This window comes from Syngnathus leptorhynchus, chromosome 8 (assembly GCF_054491065.1).
Source record: "Syngnathus leptorhynchus isolate UIUO chromosome 8, UIUO_Slep, whole genome shotgun sequence".
Taxonomy (NCBI): domain Eukaryota; kingdom Metazoa; phylum Chordata; class Actinopteri; order Syngnathiformes; family Syngnathidae; genus Syngnathus; species Syngnathus leptorhynchus.
This window is the reverse complement of record NC_141202.1, coordinates 2,674,958-2,695,694: the sequence shown is the minus strand read 5'-3', so window position 1 is coordinate 2,695,694 and position 20,737 is coordinate 2,674,958. Positions and strand designations below refer to the sequence as shown.

Genomic DNA, 20,737 nt, shown 5'->3' with positions numbered 1-20,737 from the left:
AAGCGCAGGCAGACTTTGGGGTAGTTTACGATTTTTTAAGACTTTTTTTAATTTAAAAATTATTTTAAAAAAAAATGTTGAAATTAAATATTTTGTTAAAGTTTTAAATTTTGTTAAAATTAAAAAAATTTGGTTGGTTTTGCGGACACTCAGAGACACCATTGCCCCCCACCCCCCCCAAGAAAAAAAAATCCTAGCACCGCCAGTGAATGGCGCATATTGCATACAGATTTCTCGTAAGAGCATTTTCATCCGGACACTATCGTTGTACTAAAAGCGGAATTTGACAGAAATAATAGATTGTGCATTTTTGAAAATGCCTCTATAAGAAAAAAAAAAAAAAAACAGCGGCATCGGCACATTTATTAGATGCTGTCACAACTCATGCTAAATACATGCCAGTAAAAACCACATGGCCTGAAGCAAATAAACACACACTTTTTCTATCCCTGACAGCCAAATCGACGACTGACCGCCTTTCCCTTCCCCTTTGTTATCTGCCCGCGTTTTAGCAGAAACGTAGGGTGAGACGGGAATTTATCTTCCCCACCCATGTGTTAAATTTGAACAAATTGCCCACAGAGAACAAATCCCACAGCAAAAGGGCTGGAGGCAAATCACACAAACACACACATGCACACACACACACATACTTGTTGTCAGTCGATGCCAAGCTTCAGTGGCGTAATCAGGTGCTAATAACAAGGCCGCGCTGTTTACAACCCGTTTTCAAAGCACTTATATACATCCATAAATATACAATGTATGTGTGTATATGTGTTTCGAGCCACACACACACATGCACCCAGCAGATGTGCATATGGCGTGCTCGCAGGCTAATGATGGCAAGTCTGCAGCCTTATGCCGAGCGCGGTCACAACAGAGCGGAGCCGGCTTGTGTTAATAAAGCCGAGCGACACCACAATTAGGGTTTATCCTCTCGGGGATCGTAGACGTTGTCATCCCAGCCACCTGCCCGGGTCTAGAGGTGCAACTTAATAACACTTAATGGGGCTGCGCTAGAAACTGTAAGGTTGCACACAATCTGGTTGAGGATCGGGAAATCAGGTTTCTCATGGGAAATAATTGGAAGTGGTCTACATTGGTAAATGTGTTTATGGTATAGGCAATATTTGAAGGAATCAATTCTAGGTGATGTTTTGTGTCAAACAAAACAAAAATAGCGAATTACACGCTTATTTAAATCGACCACATAGCTTTGCCGTAATAAAGTCAGTTTAGCAAAGTCAAAAAGGCTAAAACACCAACAAACAGGCTAACAGATAGCATCGGTGTTAAGCGAACAAAAATGGTGGTGCAACACATAGTCAGACAATATAAGGCTACTCATAGGCATCTTTAATGAAGACTTTCAACCGGCTCGGTTTTATACTGCCCCCAGGTGGCCAAGTTGCGCACACCGGAAGGAGCCACACAATGTTCTTCGAATTAATGCCCAAAAAAAAAAGTGTTATTTATGTCTTGAAAGTATGTTTGGATAAAGTACAAAGCCAAATAAGTGGTACCTCAAAGCTTTTTAGAAAAACCGCCGGTAGAATTTCAATTCTGGAGGGGGCATTTGAATTGCGACTTTTTTTATCTGCTTAATGGAGTCAGCGAGAGCGGGCGAATTTTTGAGAGACACTTGATTACGAGGGCAACGGAGGTCGCCTAGTCAACAAACACACACTACGGCGATTCTACCCGCAAGGAAGAAAAAAAAAGCAGACGTCTTTAATTGAGGTTTTATCCATTTAAGCTGTCACAAAGCGGCCGACGCTGAAAGCTTTTCAACCGCTTTCATCGGCGTAATGACGCACATCACAGAGTTAATGTGTCTGTGTCTGAGCCCCCCCCCCCCCCCCCTTCACCCACCCACCTAGCAGAATGGGCTGGTACAGTAATTATCCGAAAATTGGGACACCGCTAAGTGAATTATGACTTTGTTTTAAAAAGTCACAGGGCAGCGGTCCTGAAAATATTTGAATGCAAACAACCGCCACCGTATTTGTAATTAGGAGCGGAACTTTTTTTACGGGGATAGTTTAGCGCGTCTTGGCCTGGCTGGCGCACGCTGTGCCGTCGTCTCAGCGTGCGGCTGCTTCTTCTCTTGCTGTCTGTTTGTGTTTGCGCTCAATTTACTGACAATACTACACACACACACACACACACACACACACACACACACACACACACACACTCCTTTACAGCCCTAATGTTGGCTTCTCTGCATCACTTCTTTCGCCGTCGCTCGAATCTCAGCCACTGCGCGTGCACGTTTGTACGTGCGCGCGTGTGTGTGTGTGTGTGTGTGTGTGTGTGTGTGTGTGTGTGTGTGTGTGTGTGTGTGTGTGTGTGTGTGTGTGTGTGTGTGTGTGTGTGTGTCTTATTCCTTCCTGCTTGTTTATGAGGGATTAACGTTTTTGGCTTCCCGTCCTGGAATCGATCAATCCCTCCGCACTAAAAGAAAACTTTGGAATTTGCACACGTGTGAGTTTGTCGGAGTCACTGCGGAAATTAACTTACTTACAGCAAATTCATGTTTTTTTTTTTTTTTTAATTGTATATATTATACTCATTATGAATCCTCAAGGGGGCTGATGGATATTTTATGTTGCACAGACACGGAGAGTCAGCGAAAGGTTGCTCAAGGGCAGCCCGAATGTAGCAAACTAGCGTCTCTCCAACAAGTTTTTTTTTTTTTTCTCGGGCCACAACGTTTGACAAACGTTCCCTCTTCTCTGACCTGGCTTTATTCTTGTGATTGATGACTTCAAACCAAAAAACGATCCTGTCAGAATCCATAATGTGGCATACGCGTATCCGTGGCGGCTCTATAAATTGAAATAATATATTTCTCCATCGATGGCTTGTGAATAAATGAGGTCTCACCGCTGTGAAATAACTGCGCCAGTGAAGGCAAAATAACATTACCGCCATGAAACGCTTCCCGGGGTCCATTCATATGCAACATTGCCTGGGATGCAAATCACATTGCTACAGATGTATATCATCATATAAATCATCATCTACCCCCCCCTCCCCCACCCGCCCAACCAGCTGCGTGCATCCACGTGTGTGTCTGTAGTATCATTTGCTTTGATTTCAATCCAACGTAAATGTCAGCCGTTGCGCATTTGAGCGAGGGATAGCTCGCCGGCCTAAGCGCAAACACCCACGCAAGTCTCCAGCGCTCCCAGGCGTGGAAATGCCAGAATATTTGCCGTAGTAAGACGACATGTGAATGAGAATTTACCAGTCTTGGTAATTAAAGTCCAAGCTTGGCCCGCAGGAGGTGAGCGCTGTCTTGGTGGGGGTGGGGGGGGGAGTAGGAGTGGGAGGGGGGGCCGTTCTTGGAAGATATATGTGCGGTTGGGGTGGTAGGGGTTGTTGAAATGAATGCACCCCTGGTTCAAAAGAATTCTGTGTCACTTCCCGGGAGAAAGGGAAGTAAAGATAGTGGCGGGGTGTGTGTGGGGGAGGGGGGGAGTAGATGTCGTAGAATAGAATGTGTTGTGTGGAGCTAGCGGAGTTTATGCAGCCAGGCAAACACTCCTCCCATCCCTAATATGTGCATATGTGAAGGAGAGCTTGTGTTCAGATACAACCATACCACCCACATGCATGGCAGCCATAAATATGCATGCTCCTCCTCAACCTCCCGTTTCATTTTCTTACGTACATGCGAGGCGAGGGACGAGGGAAATATGCGAGGACAAGTGCTGTCATTTCCTCTCTCAAGGGAGCGTACTGTTGTTGTTGTTCCCCCCCGCCCCCGACAATGCTGATTATGGGAACTAGAGTAAAAAAAATAATAATAATAAAAGCAACAGATTGTAATTCTGGATCAGGGTGGTAGGAATTCTGAACAGTTCATCATCATTGTTGGCAGAAAATCTTCAGGGTTATTCAGAGGTGATTTTAATGCCAGCAGGTGTGTGATTGGCGCAGTTGTGAGGGTGTGCACACTTGCGCAACCACGTTATTTAGATTTTTTTACCGAGAAAATATTTTCAAATTCATCTGAAGGTTACTCCATGTATTTGATGTTTACTTGATTCCTCTTCGTCTTACCCACACTGGCCCCGCCTTCCCAGTAGGGGACCACAGAATCCGAGGTCCAGTGTGTGAGAAATGACATCAAAGGGTCTTTTTTTTTTTTTTTTTTTGAGTTTAGGTCCAATTAAATAAAAAAAAAACTGACTGATGCCACACACAATCCACCCACTCGCTGCGTGTTCAAATATTCTTCCAGCATCACATGTTGGATTTTCTCCACTGTATCAAGCGAGATAATCAAAGCCGAGTAGGCGACTGGCGCATTCTAGCATGCATCTTTCAGCCTCTGGGGTAAAAAAAAAAAAAAAACAACAAGACGGACAAAAAACTCACTTACGGAAGGGCAAAGACGAAGGAGGGGAGGCCACGGAAGAGTAGCGAGAGGAACAGTACTGCCAAAGCCGAGGTCAATTGTGATGAAAATGGCCGTTCAGCATGACAACAATAGCAACAGCGTGAGTGACAGGACTAAAGCGGCGCCGCGGTCGGGCTTATCCCGATCACTCTGGGCCTTGACTGTGCCGGTGCGATCACAATCCCCCCGGGAGATCTGTCCTTTTTTTTTTTTTTTGATCACAGAGCGCCCACAGTCCCAAAAAGCTTCGGCCCCCGCAACGTCCCTGGCATTAGCATGTCAATGCCGGCCCGCTTGGCTGCCGCCAAGGAGCGGCGTGGCCGTGCCATAGTTGCCTCCTGGTTAGCGGCGCCCTGTGCCTTCTTTCCCGCCGCCATTCAACGGGGAGTCAATACGGACTCCGAGTGGGAACGGGATGAAGCTCGTCCCCCCCCCGAGGATGAACTGAGCTGAGCAATCCATCAAAGACATTAACTAGTACTATTTGTGTCTGGCCTCCACTTGTATCCCAAATTATCTTGCCCCATTGAAATGAATGGAAATGCTATTATTTCGTTCCAGCCCTACATTGTGACTCTTTTAGTTTGCACGCCTGGGCTAATATTAATCGTTCTTTGCAGAAGATAAAGAATATATACCTTTATATTGTTTGTGTGTGTTGCTACCAGTGGTGTTCATGACACAATGCTATTTGTTAGCGGACTTTGCTAGCGGGTGTGGTTGTTTTAAAACTTACTCATTCATTTTTTGAACTTTAAGTAGTGGCAATAAACGCTCAGAAGATTCCGGTTTGAAGAATCGTTTCCTATTTGCCAAACTGTCGCTTGTTGTCAAGCGAATCGAGCGAGTCCATATTTTGTTTCGCCTCTAGCAATCAAAACACATCTGCGTTTGTTCTCCCTGTTGGTGACCTGATTTAAGTTCTTACTGGATTACACCAAAAAAAAAAGTCCAATTTAGCCCGATCCAGGCGTACAGAGGTGCAACACGGGCCTATTAATTTTAGGTGACAGCCGCTCCCCAACGGAAAGTCCCTGAAGGAGGCTCGCCGACCCGGAGTCGTTAAAACAAAATGTTCGGGACAAAAATTTAGCCTGGCGGCGTTCGGCTTCCCTGCACAGCTGCTTGACTACATTTAACATTATCGCACGAGTTCAACATCCCACTTGCCAGTTAAGCACAAGCGCATCCCGACGAAATCCGTTCCGACCGTCCGAGATGAACCAAAAATGCCATGACTGCGCTTCACTTAGCCTGATACGCTAATCAAAGCAATACGCTACGACGGAATGTCCAGAATGAAACGTACCGCGGGGGTCCGAGTGCTATCTCATCTCACGCCATCGGTCGCTTTCAATTAACAGTCAGATCATTTGTGTGAATATTTAACAAGCAGTCTGTGTGATAACGTAATGACTCCGGAGAACTGGCTGGCTGGCTGGCTAGCTGGTGGGAGCGTCAGCAGCATAGCAGCTGCCGCGTTCCGTTTTTTGGCGCCACTCCGGGGCTCCGGATTAGTCAAGTATGAATAACTACTTGCTGACTACATCATTGGGTATGCGTGTATCACAACAGTAATAGTTTTTTAACTGGCACCTCTTAAAATTCCAGACGTTTTTGGCTTTATTCGGCAGTCATGTCGAATTGGACACTATTATGTGATGGTCATTACGAATTATTGTCCAGTAGGTCTTTGGAAGCAATATCCTCCATATTACAGATCATTGGGAATGGCAAAATGGTGGCGGAATCAAGATGGAGGATTTTAGAACTGTCGGAAAAAAATGAAATTGTTATTGGAAAGAATTTTTGTACTTTGTTTTGGTTGAATTTGTGAGTCATTTCTTTGAATATATATTTGTTTTATTTATGAGTCGTCAATTATTGGTTTTATTATTTGCATTTGATTTTTATTTGACATGTATGAAAGGTTTTGCATTTATTTTTTTCAATCTTAAAAAAAACAATTTATTGCATTTTATCCTTATTTCGGGGGTAAATTTGAGCAATGGGCGAGTTATCAATTATATCGAGCATCCCGAGTGAATTTCATTTCATCAAAAATATGTCAACCATTTTTTTTTCCTACAAATTGAAAATTACCTTTACAATGGAATTTCTGTAAAAAAAAATTATACTGGTCCTCCCTTACGCTCGTAGACCTGACAAGAAAACAGATGACCCTCTTGGGTTCCCCCCCCCCCCCCCCTCTCTCTCTATATATGATGAAAAAGAAGAAGCAGAGGATGAGAGTGAGTGAGAAAGAAAACTGTGGAGAAAATCAATGTCGAAAAAACGTATCTGAAGAGAAAGTAAAAGTTTCGGCTGCGATATTGGCAGCGGACGTCATGCTTTTGTCACGGAGAATCAGAGGCGCCGTGCGAGATGCTGTTTGATGTTCTGCTCTTGTTTTAATCTGTCAGTCAGTCAGCACACACACACACACACACACACACACACACACACACACACACACACAGTCTGCATTCCCTGGCTGCGCTTGTGCAGAGTGCTGGGAGGTTATCATGCATCGTCAGGTGCCAGACCGACTCAGCAGCACATTTGTCATTTGTAATTAGGAAAAAAAAAAAAAAAAGTGCCTCCTATCTCACCTCTCTCCAATACTCAGGATGACTTTCTGGATATTGACAAATAACACACACACACACATACACACTCGTGCCAACACTCATGCACTGACACATGTTTGATGAGCCAAGTTTGATTCCATTAAGCCGAGTTAGTCAGCGAGGTGCCGGGATGAATGTGGATGGGGCCCCTCGGAGCCAAATGGCATCGAAAGCAGACACTCAGAACTAATTGTCACACAACATACACACGTTAGCGCAAGCACACTCACACACACATGATAACAATGCCGATCTGGTCTTGGGTGTCTTTGCGGTCACGGTCTTTGAAGCTTTGAGTTCTGGTCACGGTTAAAAGGGCTTCCTTGCAGGGGAGATGCCAGCCCAAAAAAAAAAAAAATCAAACTGTGTGTGTGTTGGGGGGGGGGGATCTGGGACGGACTAAGGGGGGGGGGGCAGTTTTGGAGGCCGCATGCGTCCATTCCTGATGTATTCTAATGCTAAGTGTGTATCGCAGGCACAAGACCCTCGTATACTATTCATATGCATATCTGTCTTCGTGTCCATTTTTTTCTGTGGCACACATTTCCATATCAATGTGAACATGGTTCAGGTTGGAAGAACCTGATGGATTTTTTTCCTCTTTACTACTGATTCAACCCGAAATGACAAAGTCTTGGTCTTGACCGGGCCATAGCTCCAAAGTCTTCTAAAATGGAGTTTTTGTCATGATATGGACATGATAGGCCAATTAATTATATTGACAAATTGTGCTAATGATTTGTTTCCTTTCATGGAAAAATCCAAGAGCAGGTCTTTTTTTTTCTCATGTTATAAAAGTCAAGTGCCAAAAGCACAACTAGCTCAATGATAAAAAGTGACATGCTACTATAACGTTTCCCATTGGGACAATTATTGGACTCTAAGGTCGCCGAGGTCAAAACTTATTTTTTTCCCAAGCTATAAAAGTCAAGTGTACAAAATCAGTAACTTGAGTGAACTACCAGTGAAAATGTATTGCATCCCTAAAGGTACATAAAATATTGGCCTTTTTTTTATTATTTTTTTATTGATGTATAATCACATTTGACCTGAACTCTGCTTATTTGGACTTTTTTTTTTTTCCAGATTGACGTGCGTGCCCCTAGATCCCCCAATTCAAAGTTGTGTACTCTGCTTTCTTTGCCGTGTGTTCCGGTCCCTGACCGATTACGCCGTGAAATTCCACATTATCAGGCGGCGGGGAGTCTCACATGTGGACGGACGGATAACAAAACACACAAACTCAATAACGCGGCAAGTCAGAGAGGCCCGGGATAGAAAACAAAGCGGCGGTGTGGCGGTCGGTGTCAAAGCGTCGTGACGGATGTTAGTTGTAAAACTGCTCGCTCACAGCTTTATTGTCATGAGGGGAAAAAAAAAAAGACCAACGGTTAGATCCGGTAAGATTTATGCAGCTTCTTTTATTTATTTATTTTTCACAGGCAGATGTAAAAACACAGCATAGGTCAGCACGCAAATTTGCAAAACTCCAACCATCATTCCGCAGCTTTTCATCCTTGCATTGGATTGTTCAGGTGTCCCTAATGTTCTGGCCAGCTAGTCTTTAGCAAGCAACGGCACGGCACCTGAATACCAAAGATAGTGGCTTTCACCTCCGAGTGCGCGCTCGTGTGCCCCCGAGTCGCTGGAGGTGATTTGATGTCACCGTGTTGTCGCAGAAGAGCCAGGCCTCCCGCTGCAGGGAGGTTCACCTGCCTCTCCTCCACCATCCATCATTCGTCTCTTAGCAGACGCTCACCTCATTATACTTCCTCGGGACTTCTCTTGCTCCATTTCAGCTCTCGCTGGGCTGCCCCTGGTAATGTATGCCCAGTGGTGGGAAGTAAGCACAAAGACTTTTCTTACAGTACTTACGGATCTGTGGATACAGTGGAAAAGTCTACACCCCCCCCCCCCTCCCCCCGTTTGAAAGCCAGGTTTTTGGATTGATTGTGGAAAATGATTGCAAGATGAATCATTTCAAAACTCTCAAAGATTTTCTTATGGTCCAATGAAACCGAGGTTGAACTTTATGGCCATCATTCTGAACACGTTATATCAATAACCGGGTGTGCACACTTTTGCAACAGCACTATCTTCTATTTATTCCTTATCGAATTTTTTCTTGCCCCCCCCCAATTCATTTGAATTGCGCAGTTTGTAGGTGACACAAATAGGAGGAAAAAAACTGGGGTGTGCACACTTTTGCAACAGCACTATCTTAGTTGCGAATTTGTCATTCCATATCCAAAAAGTTTTTTTTTCTATTGCACAGTTTGTCAGTCACATGAATAGGAAAAGTTTTGAAACGGTTTCCATTTTCATATCGCAAATCCTATTCTTTGAACAGGGGGTGTGTAGACTTCTCATATTCAGTAGATCATTTGAGTACAGAGTATGACTACTTTTTCCACCTGCATATAACCCCCCCCCCCCCACCCCCTCGTCTTCCCCCAGCTGCCAGCAAAGTATTATTTGCGCGAGCGTGTCTCTGTCCTCTAATTCCGATTATAAGGCGCCGATGGGAAAGCGATGGCGGTCGGCCCGAACGCGCGGCGCGTCTACGCACTTAATCAAATCGCTCGGCCGTAATATTGACTCATATCACCGTCTGGCGACATTGCCGTTTAATAGCGTGCGTGCGCACGGCCGCCTCCGTTGGTGTGTACGCCTCTCGAGGACTTATGCGGCTTGCCGGAGCCATTACGCTCTAATAGGCCTAGCGGAATGTTCCGTAATGACACAATAAAACAATTGAATATGGTGGAGGAGAATTACTTTTCAAAGCGGCCCGAAGCCAGAAGCAATCTCGGAGCGACAAACGCAAAGTTAAAGACGCAGGCTTATTAAGAGGAGAGGTGAAACTCTTGCTCCGTTGTCATCCGTCATCAAAAGACACAAAAAAAAAAAGAGATGATCGATGAAGGAAAGGCACCGTGGTCAAACTTTGAGCGCCATCGCCGCTCAATCACACAAAATTGATCGGAATCTTCCTTCCGATTCAATAGCTGGCCGATAAAACCGAGCAGGCGGTTTAATGTAGATGAAGATGCGAGAAGCGGAATTTATTTACGCTTCAGATATGCTTGAAATATTTGCAGGAGATTGATGGTGACTCATAAAGACTTGTTTTATCCTAAAGATCTGGCGTAGGGGAATAATTACGTTTTAAAGACTCACTTTGTCTTTGTCATCATTTTTTTTTTTTTAAAGTGAGGAGTTCTTAGAATCCAATCTAATGCTTTTTTTGAATTGAAATGTTCATGGATCAAGGTAACGATTCCCATTGAAATGAATGGAAATGCAATTAATCCGTCCCAGTTTACAAGTTTGTTTTTTCAACAGTGTATAGTAAAAATAAATCAAAGAAAAGAAGCTCAGTGTAAGTCAATTTTGAGACAAATCGAGACAAGCTCATCATTTCATTTTGTATCATGTTAGGTACCGTGTCATTTTTCCAAATGCAAAATGGCCACCTTGTCTCAATAAAGGTTCGGAATCACTGGCATAGATAAGCCGCTAATGGGCTGCATTAGCAAGAGCGTCCGCCGTTGTCAACAAATAAGCCGTGAGAGCTTCTACGATGGTTATCATCAAACTACCAGGAGGGCCATTAGGGTGAGACGGGCATCCATATTGGAAGTGGGCGGAAGCCATATGTGCAAATGTGGCTTTGTTGCCGTGCACATCTTCTGAAAGTGCCTAGTAGGGTGTTAGTCTCCTCTCACGTCGTCCTTCTTTCTCCCGCCGGCCGCGTGGCGTGTCTTTATGTAATCATTTTGTAGAGATCTGTTGAGAATTAGAGATCGAAAACCCATTTGCGGAGGTTAGCCGCGCGCACTCGGCCTATTTGTCTGCGGTGAAATCGAAACCTCGCCCTCCGCTGCCCTCTACCTCTTCCCTTCCTTCTCTCGCTTGTCCCCCTTACGTCTCGCCGGCTTTCTCGGGGAGGGTCACAAAGCCGTCGCGGTGGAGAGATTAGATGATTGGGAAGAAATTAGGGAATTTGTTAAGGATAGTGGGATGGTACAGTGAGGTTGTTTTGTGCGCAATAAAATAGACAGTGTTAGGGTCAAGCTTCATTAGAGGGGGGGGGGGGGGGGATGAGGTTCGATGCTTTGCCGGCCAAAATGTGCTTTTTGAAGAAAGCTTCTTATAGATGAGCCATACAGATGAGACCTTTCAAAAAATGTATACATGCGGTCCTCAGTTTTAATATACGAGTCCTTTTTTTTTGTTTTTATTTCGCCTGCCCTTAGCTTAATGCTAACACACAATGCTATCAGGCTAATGAATAGCTCCTATGCAGACATTTGAACAAAAATGGTGCATCAACACATGTAGACAGACAATATCACAATACTCACATGCATACGATTTGTTTTATACTGCCCCCCAGTGGCCAAGCCATGATGACTTACGCTGGAGCAACTGTTTACGAATACGTTTCCTTTTCCCATCATGAATCAAATGGCTCGTAAGTTGTTCCTTATTTGTTTGTCTTGTCAGTTTCATATTATTCGTACAGGCCTTCCATTCAATCGCTAACAAAAAAAATACTTGATTAACTGATTGTTAGTTGGTCCGATGCCCGCCCCTTCTTGTCACAAATGTAATCTATTCTCGGCAGGATTTGATCAATTCTTGTGTTGGTAATTATTTGAAAATGTCAGAGCTGTTTTGCAAATCAGTTTCCTCGCAGGAGTGCAGTTTAGGCTTTGTTTATAATTATATTTTAGGTGGCTGGGGCTGAATAATACACAAATTGGACTCAAACTGGAATAAAATACTTGATCACTTTTCCTCGATGGCAAGATATTTGGTGTAATTGTTTAATTTCTCCCCCCCCCGCTTCATTTTATGGGTAAACAATCCGGAATCCATCAGTCAAAACAAGATGCTTTCATTGGCCGGTCGTTTGCTGAACACCTTTTGAATTATTAATGCAATTGTGAATATTAGATTAAGCGTCGCTCTATCTGACTTTGATCGAACGGCCTGAGTTGTGCAACGTTAGAAGCCGCCATCTGTTACGCCCAAGATCAATTCAAAGCAAAGTGGAGTGAGTGTTAGGTGATTGAGCCCAGACAAAGCAGAAGTTTAAAAAAACAACAACAAAAAAACAAATGTGTTCTGATAGAGTGAGACATCAAGCTAACAATAATCTATTAATAGCTCCCGCTAATGCTTGTCACTTTCAACCATTCATCATCTAATTGCCATTTATCAAGTTTTTAACTTCCTGACGAATGATTGAACTAAATTCTCCAATTATGGAGCAGAACGAATCAACTTGTGTTGAATTTTTAAATTTACCAGGCTAACATTAGGTTGAATCATTTTAGCATGCAGTAACGTTAGCACTTATGCTAACACATTTGTCAAAGGGCTGGTCCACTATTGCCTGTCTTTCATGACCTTTTCACTTTTCATTTCATGTTTTTTTTTTTCCATCTTCACCTTGATGAGTGAAGGAACGTACAATACTGTATGTCACACCTCCATTTTTTTTCACACGCCAACACTGAGGAGAATCCCCCAAAAAAAAAAAAAAACGCCAGAATGATGTATTCGGCCTTGGGAAGCAAGCAAGACGCATTAAACGCCATCACACATGCACAATTGCGCCGAGAGGACGTGACGGAAGAGGAAGTGGGAGGTGGAGGAGGAAGGGATGGAGAGAGGCGAGAGGCAAGGGGCTAATAAAGGGAGAGATAAAAAGCTGACGCTGCACTTTGGCGCTTGGTGGGAGGTCTTTGTCTCAGCTCATAACATAGTGCTGATGACTGTGTGTGTGTGTGTGTGTGTGTGTGTGTGTGTGTGTGTGTGTGTGTGTGTGTGTGTGTGTGTGTGTGTGTGTGTGTGTGTGTGTGAGTGGGAGAAGGAGTCCAAAGCACACTGAAGCAAATCAACTGTGAATGAAATACAGCACCATTCAACCCCCCCCCCCCCCCCCCTCCTACTCGATGCATATATGAATCATCATTTCGACTTCCCCCACCATGTTGTGGAGTGATTCCACCATGATGAAAGTTATTTTGTCATGTGCTTCCACCATTTTATGAAGTAGTTCCTCCGCTATGTTTGCGTGGTGATTTACTGTCCTACGGTGTTCCGCAGGGTTCAATTGCGAGGCCCCCTATTGTTTTCATTGTATTTGGGTTCCATCGTAAGGAAGCGTGATCTTTTCTTTCTTAGCGTTGTGGATGATAGTCAGATCTAGAAAGCAGGATGCTTTTCTCCTTGTGTTTCAATCTTGAAATGGTCCTGCCTCACCTTACCTAGCTCAGTTCTTCTATGTCAGGTCAGCAGACTTGAGGTGATTCCACTGCATTTGTCCGCCATGTTTTTTATATGATTTCAAAAATTCTTGGATTTTTAGAATTTGGACTGTTTGTGGAGTGGATTCAGATGATCGTTACCACATTGTGCTTGTAGATCCGACTCATTCTTTCATCGTGATCTAGATGTGACTCCTCCGACCATGTGCGTGGAGGAAACAAGAGCCAAGCGTCAAGGTTCCTGCAGCTGCAAACATTAGCATTTTTTTTTTCTTTCTCACCCCTCGCTCTCACTTTTTTTTTTCACTTCTTGTTTTTCTCCTCCAATGCACCCTCCTCACCTCAGTTGCAAAATACAGCTAATCATACCACAAACGAAAAAAACACGCTCAAGACAAAGACGCGCGTTTATGCAAAGACGGCATTTACTCTCGGAAGCGCCGGACCGCAACCAATTACAAGAGGTCCAATTACTGTCTACATGCAACACTTGATAGCCAGCAAAAAAAAAAGGTTCTGTTCAGCCTGTAGTCAACAGCATTGAGATTTAAGTGAGAACACCAGGATGATTCGGTCTGCTTGTGTGTGTGGTTGGCTGACCTGTAGGTGATTCCCAGTTTAGCTAATGGTCTTCTCTGATTGGCCCGGCTGCCGGTTTCATCACATTTCACCCCCCGAGTCAGAAACAGACCTTAAGGAACTGTAACCCGCAGGTCTCATGTGTGCGCTTGTTAAAAATGACTCTGTGGGGACTCTCCAATCTTGACACGGTGGAAGCTGAAATTTTTTGTGGGGGATCCAAACTTTCGCCCCCCACACACACACACACACACACAATTCCTCAGAAAGTAAATGATAAAAGTGTGTGTATGTGTATAGCTCAGTGTTTTGGCTGAATTCGATATGTTCGGCTTGGCAGGCCGCTGCTGTGTGGAAGCCATTTTTTTTTTTTTTTTTGTAGGAGCCCGAACAAAAGCACACAATGTTTGAAACAGCTGTCTTCAGCATGATAGTCTCGCTGGCTTGTGGACACGCACGTGACGACTCGTCGGGTCCAATATAGGCGAGCGTGTCATTTAATGAGCTCCGGATTCTTGAATGTTAACAGAAATGACGACTTGACAAATAATAATGCTCAGTTTTAGCATACTGAGAGTTGATCTATTTTCAACGTTTACAATCGTGCACTTCGTTCAGAAGTCCTAAAAAAGGCCAACGATAGAAAACACTGCAATAGTTTTGCTTTATTTGGGTAATTTTGAAATGAGCGTTTTGCATTTTAGCGTAATGGAGATCACCATGGCTTTAACCATCAATAGAAGACGCTTAGATAGTGATTTGTTATGTGCTTGCTTTTTAATGCACGATCTTAAAATTAGATCAAAGTGGCCTTTTAAAGTCCTAAAAAAAAAGTTTTACATTTAACTAACTTCAGCTTGCCGTTTTGAACATCATGGAAACTTCAACAACACTTGGATGTATTCTCAGACCACAGCATATTTCTCGAATCTGTCAAAACTTTATTTATTTTTTGTCTCTATACCGCAAAATACAGCTTGATGATAAATTACACTTGACCCTCGTGTCTACATTGTTTAACTCCTTCCAACTAATTGCGCCTCCATTAAACCATTTTAACAAGGCCCCGAGATGCCTATGAGATAAGTCTACAAGCAAATGGAAGCATTTTAAATGATTGAAAGTGATTTTACTCTTTGGTACAAACTTCACTTCAGAGATAAGCCCCTCCCTCCCCGCCTTCTTCCGTCCGTTCTGTGATCCTCGAGATAAACTAATGGACGGACGGATGCCTGTTGCCTGAACCTTGGCTTTGAAGGCCACAAACCTGCCGTAGATGCCGATAAGCGAATCGGGAAATATTCTGCATTTCAATCGGCGCGGGGGAGGAGAGATGTCGAAGTCAGACAGCCAAGGAGATGAAGGGGGGGAGGGTCAACCTGTGATAGATAAGCAAAGCTGATGGAGATATTTTACATAGGAGCAGATTGATGGATATGACAGGAAGGGGACGGGGCGAAAAGATAATGACTCCGATACGGAGGCAGGTAAAAACGACAGGTGGCGAAGGGATTACAACTTTACACAAGAGTGGAGAGATTGGCGGTGACCAAGACCAGAAAAGAAATTGTTTGATGACAGTTGTGGCGGGGGGGGGGGGGGGGGAGGAAAGAAGTCCTTGCCAGAGGGAATGTGGGAGAAAAGTCAAACTCCTAAGCCAGCTGCCTCCGAAAATATACCCAACGTCTTTTTATACGTGCGCCTAAAAATTGGCTGTCAAATGAGGTCCAGAGGAGCCGAGGTGAGCAGGTGGCACATCTGCCTTCAAAGTGCACATTTACAATTTCAAAACCGGGAGTGCCGGGGGGCCCTTCCCGCGGCTGTAGGAAATTCACCAAGGTGAAGTTGAAAGCGAGGCAGCGAGAAATAAAAACGCCGCCGTGCTAACTCTCAAAGCGACAAACATCCAAACAAGCATGTGTTTTGAACATCAACTCTCTCTAATCGGAACGCCAGTTAACGATTAACCGCTCTCGTCGGAATCTAATTGCACCTCGTTGATGAGTCTTACTAAATTATCTTTAGAACCTCGAGAATAATTTGTAACGGTATAGGCCACATTTCAACATGAACTGCCATACAATTGTAGAAAGATCAATCCATCCGTTATATCCTGTATATTGATTATTCTCGTTAGTTAGTTGTTGCTTTTTAGTTGCTAGCTAAGAATAACAACGTGATGTACTTTTTCTTAGCGTGAGTGTGTTAGGAGTGCAAGAGTTAGAGTTTAGATAGTTAGCTAGCTCAGCTAGCTAGCTATTTAGGTAGCTCGTTTGTTAATTTGCTCGCTATTTCGTTGGCTAGCGAGTAAGCTAGCTAGCTAGCTATTTAGTGAGCAAGTTGTCACTCCTTGATTTAGTCATTGTTTACCTTTTGCTTCATCGAGACAACTTTTGAGTGTTGGAATTTGTTGCCTCCGGGTTCAACGTCTGTCTCGCGTTTGAAATCTTTGCGACCGACGGTTACTGACACAACATAAAGAAAATACTGAGAGGTTTACGCAAGACCATCGCATCGATTGTTTGTGGAGCGCATCAAGATGTTAGCGTCGTGTCGAAGGACAGCTGCTGATATAACGCCTTTCCATTACGACTCCACGTTCCGAGCGAGCAAATGTACGCAGCTGTTATTGCATTTGCTTGGTCAGCACAAAGTTGGCACTCAAACTGATAAACCATTAAGCATAGTGTGCGCGTGTTTATGTATGCGCGTGTTCTTTAATGATCTTTTTTTTTTTTTTTGACGGTGGGCCGGTGCGGATATTGAGACGGATGGTCCATATGCTCTTTATGCCCCATGCATATTTCATCTTGGGCAGAGCTTCTTTGGCGGCGGCTTTATGAGCACTCACAGCTCTCGCCGCTTCACTTTTGGAATAAATAGCAAGAACATGAATAAATACAGCACATTTCAGAAGATGGCCACATGTTGGCCAACCTTAACTCCATGGGAAGAATATCAGCTCCCGAAATGGCAGCCATATCAAAATAATAACCTGAACTTGTCTTTGTTTGGGGGAAATAAATGCCGACTTTGCCTTTTCCACTTCTATTTGGAGATCCCGTTGTGCCAAAGTCATATTTTTATATTCCACTCTTACTTTACTCCACCTCATAAGCATAGTTGGGATTTTTTTTTTCCATATCTCTCAATATTTAGTTAGTTAATAGTTTCTATATTTAGCCTTTTTTTTATTTTTTTTAAGTTGGCTACTATGCGCCACGTGCGCACGGCTTCTTACATTGAAGCTTCAAAGGCAGCGAAAAGCAGGTCAGGTCTTTGCCGTGTGATGTTTTATTTAATACGCACTCGCACAGGTCCGCCCGCGTCAATGCACATTCTGCTGACTGTCACGTGATGATTGACAGCCGGCCACCACACCGTTAGACATATTGACATCGGGGGCGGAGAGAGACGACACATTGACGGGGCCAGTGGAGGGAAGAGGAAAGGGATGGGAGCCTCAGGTGTCGGTGAAGAGCGCCGTCAAAAAAGATTGAACGTGAAATATGAAATGGAAGGAGAGACAGATGGGGAGAGGCTGATAAGGATGGAGAGACAGAGAGGGTGGGGGGGGTGAGTGATGTGGAGGTGGGAAATGGGAGAAGGATGTTCCGCTGATAGACCGTCGAGTCTGACAGAGTCGGCTCATGTTCACCGGAGAGAATCACAGCTTCGCCGACGAGTTGTGACAAAAAAAAAAAAAGGCTCACGACGCGGCAGACAGTGGTCAAAGTGATTTGTTGATGTAATTGACTTGTTAAAAATTGAAAACAAAAATGGAAATGTAGGTTTTTTTTTTTTAATTTACATTCTTCGTGCTTAGTAAATGTTAGACGCGACATAAATGTCACCCAGCGTGAAGTCGGCAGAAAGCACGACGACAAAAGTAGAAAAGAACGACTGCCTCGTTTCGCTCCATTGATTTCTCCGACACGTAATTATTTTTTTTCTTCAGGACCAATTGAGATCCAAACTCTTAGACAAACAATCTGTTCCAATCTTCAGGCTTTCACTTCCACAATAACAATACGTGAATACGTTTATTTATTCTAGCCAAGGAGGACGTGTTTGAAAGTGCTACCAAATGAGCATCAAGGCTACGCTAAAGCTAAAAAGCGAAAATAAATGCCACCTTCTTACCATAACATCTGATTGTTGTCAGTAATTTAGAGAGCAGAGCGTACAAGAACAAGAATGGACCACATGCTGCTTCACCACAGAGTATATTCATGACGTGGGATATTTTGGTTTCCAAACTCGTTTTGTCGATGTTGTTAGCCCCCCCCTAATATTGTGCCTCCTTCTGAGCTGCTTCCCAAATGGCTTAAGCATGAGTTTCCCATTTGCTTTTAATGCTTGTGCTTTTTTTTTTTTTGTGTGCATGTGTGTGCGTAGCGAAAAAGAAAGAGAGACATGGAATTCATTTAGTCCGTGGTCAGGTTGAGGTTTTCAAAGTGCTCGGCTTACTCCAAACTGTTTATTTTGGCTCTGGGCCAGATGGATTTACGAAGGAAAATACGCGTCTAAACAAAACCATCTGACACGTCAGATTGATGAATTGTTTTCAAGCCTGCAAAGTTTGGAACTATCTCCGAGCGTCTGTATCTTATATCGAAAAGATTTTGCTTTTTGTTCCTGTTTATGGAAGACGGGAAAGGATGACAATGAAACGCATCTTGCTATCGATAAATGGAGGGAAACAAAAAAAAATGTTGCTTTTTTTTGTGTCCGTGTAACCACAGAAGAGCTGATTCAAATCTTGTGTTCAGGATCGGAGACTTAAATACGGCCCTACTTTTTTTTGTCATTGATGTGCTTGTGATTACAGTCACATGTCACATTAGTCACATGACCCAGGTTGTCTACAGGCCACCGTATCCACTCAGCCTCCTACGCTGCTCTTAGCCTTCTTCTTTGTTCATTTGGAAACCAAAGTGAAAAAAGGGCAGGCGAGGGGGGGGGGGGTTCTTTGAGGAAAAAAAAAAAAAGACGGGACACAATTTGCCACAGTAATAGCTGATGATTTGTGATAATGTGCAGCAGTAATAAGTGCTACTTAATTAGCCATTAGGGAGTCTGAGGAGGGATGTGGATAAAAAGCAAATGGATGGATTTGAAGACCAAGCAATGAACCCCCACAGCCTCCTCCTTCCTTTTTTTTTTTTTTTTATAGAGGGGGGTTACAAAAGCTCCATGGCGAGGGCTTCTTCTGTCGCCATGGAGACTAATGTTGAAAGCCAGCTGTGGTTTTGTCTTGGAAGCCCATTAGGGCTCTTTTCTTTTCAGTTCCTCGGACTTAGAGTCATCAAACTCGCTGCTCCGTGTCTAACTTGGCGGAATATACGACTCGGGTCAATTAGCTGCGGCAAATTATTCGGACACTTCGGTTTTGAATACGGGCAAATCAGTTCAAAGGTTGTTTGGGTCGCCTTTGTTTTAAGTTAGGTGTGAATTATATAGGTCAGGTTAAGTTCTATCAAAAAAATAAATAAAATAATAATAGTTCCCCTTTTTGAGTTTCCAATATCTCGCTGTGAGGCTTTCTTCTTCATATGTGATGCCATTTATGAGGCAGATCTTTTCCACCTTACCACTTTAAGCAAATATTACCTTCGCCAAGACTTTTTCTTTTTTTCTCTCTAACACCACATCATCCCTCTGCCAGGAAAATAATGTCTTTTTCCATCCGATCTCGTATTGGATGTGGCTCGGGAGACGGTCCTGAGTGATGTTGTTATCGTTGGAAACGTTGCCTGGGTTCTTTTTTTTTTTTTCCCCGAAGAGCTGATATTGGAGCCTTCGGCGCTTGACCCAAACATATCAGTGGGACAGAAGACCGTCACGCTGAGCCAGGAAGTAGCAGACTGATTGTTATGCGGGGCATTGATCAGTTTTCACAAGACCGCGCTGCACGATCAATTCGGTGTGTGTTTTTTTTTTTTTTTCGGTGTTCGGGATCGGGTCGGCAGTTGCGTTGTTTGGGGCAACGAACGGGGAGAATCGATAACTAGGGGCAGAGGGTAATGTCTGGGCGAGTGCTGAGTCTATCCACAGCCATCCCACTGCATCAGCATCAATCATAGCTTTGCCAACAACGAGCACTCTATCCTTCGCTCTAGTGGCGGCTTTTGGAACTGCAGCAGCGCCGAAAAGATTGATGGGAGCAAAAGGGATTGGGAGGCTTTGCCAGAGAAAGTGACGAGATACGCCGGATGCTTGTAAAATGCTTGATAAATAAAGGTGAAAAGAAAATCAATAAGTCAGCAAATTAAGGGCCGAAAGCACTTGTCAGGCTTTTATTCACGAGCGTTTGCCTTTAATCACCGTTTCTAGTCTTAGTTTGTTTTTTTTCCACTTTCAGTATGTTTCTCTTTCGTAAGTCCGTTTATTTTTGTTTTGTTATGAAAAAACACAAAGGTTATTTATTTATTTATTTATTTATTTATTTATTTATTTATTTATGAAATTGAGTGGGGGTTTTTTTGGGACAGTGATAGTGGTACAGTCTTTTGTTTAGAACTCAGAATCCCCCGACTGGATAATGGATGGAGGGAGAAAGGGAAGACAAGCAGCGAAAGAAAAAGAAAGAAAGAAACGTGACAGGAGAATGAAAAGATTTTTCAGGCTGTAACATTTTTATCAATAACCACCAATGGACCATGAGTAGCGAGAAAGGTGTTGTATCAGCCTTGAAAGAAAGATGTTGCGGCCTGCTTGACACACTCCAGACACTTATTGATTTTGACTTGAAGAAAGTGCACCCATCAGCCACTTCATTAGGTACAGCTGCACATCCAATCTCAGATCCCACACGGGACGCGAAAAAAATT

The 20,737-nt window shown here is 43.7% G+C and overlaps 1 protein-coding gene across 4 annotated transcripts in view; it reads left to right on the top strand.

The window, feature by feature from the left end:
• The window catches only part of efna3b (ephrin-A3b), a 55,059-nt gene that overhangs the window by 25,395 nt on the left and 8,927 nt on the right, over nucleotides 1–20,737 (top strand). Inside the window, exon 1 of one of the 4 annotated variants that reach the window (XM_085917702.1) lies at nucleotides 3,147–3,295. The exons of the other annotated variants lie outside the window; for them this stretch is intronic. The gene's annotated coding sequence lies outside the window, so the exon portion shown is untranslated. Of the gene's footprint in view, nucleotides 1–3,146; nucleotides 3,296–20,737 lie in introns of those variants that run through there. 4 annotated transcript variants of the gene reach the window in all.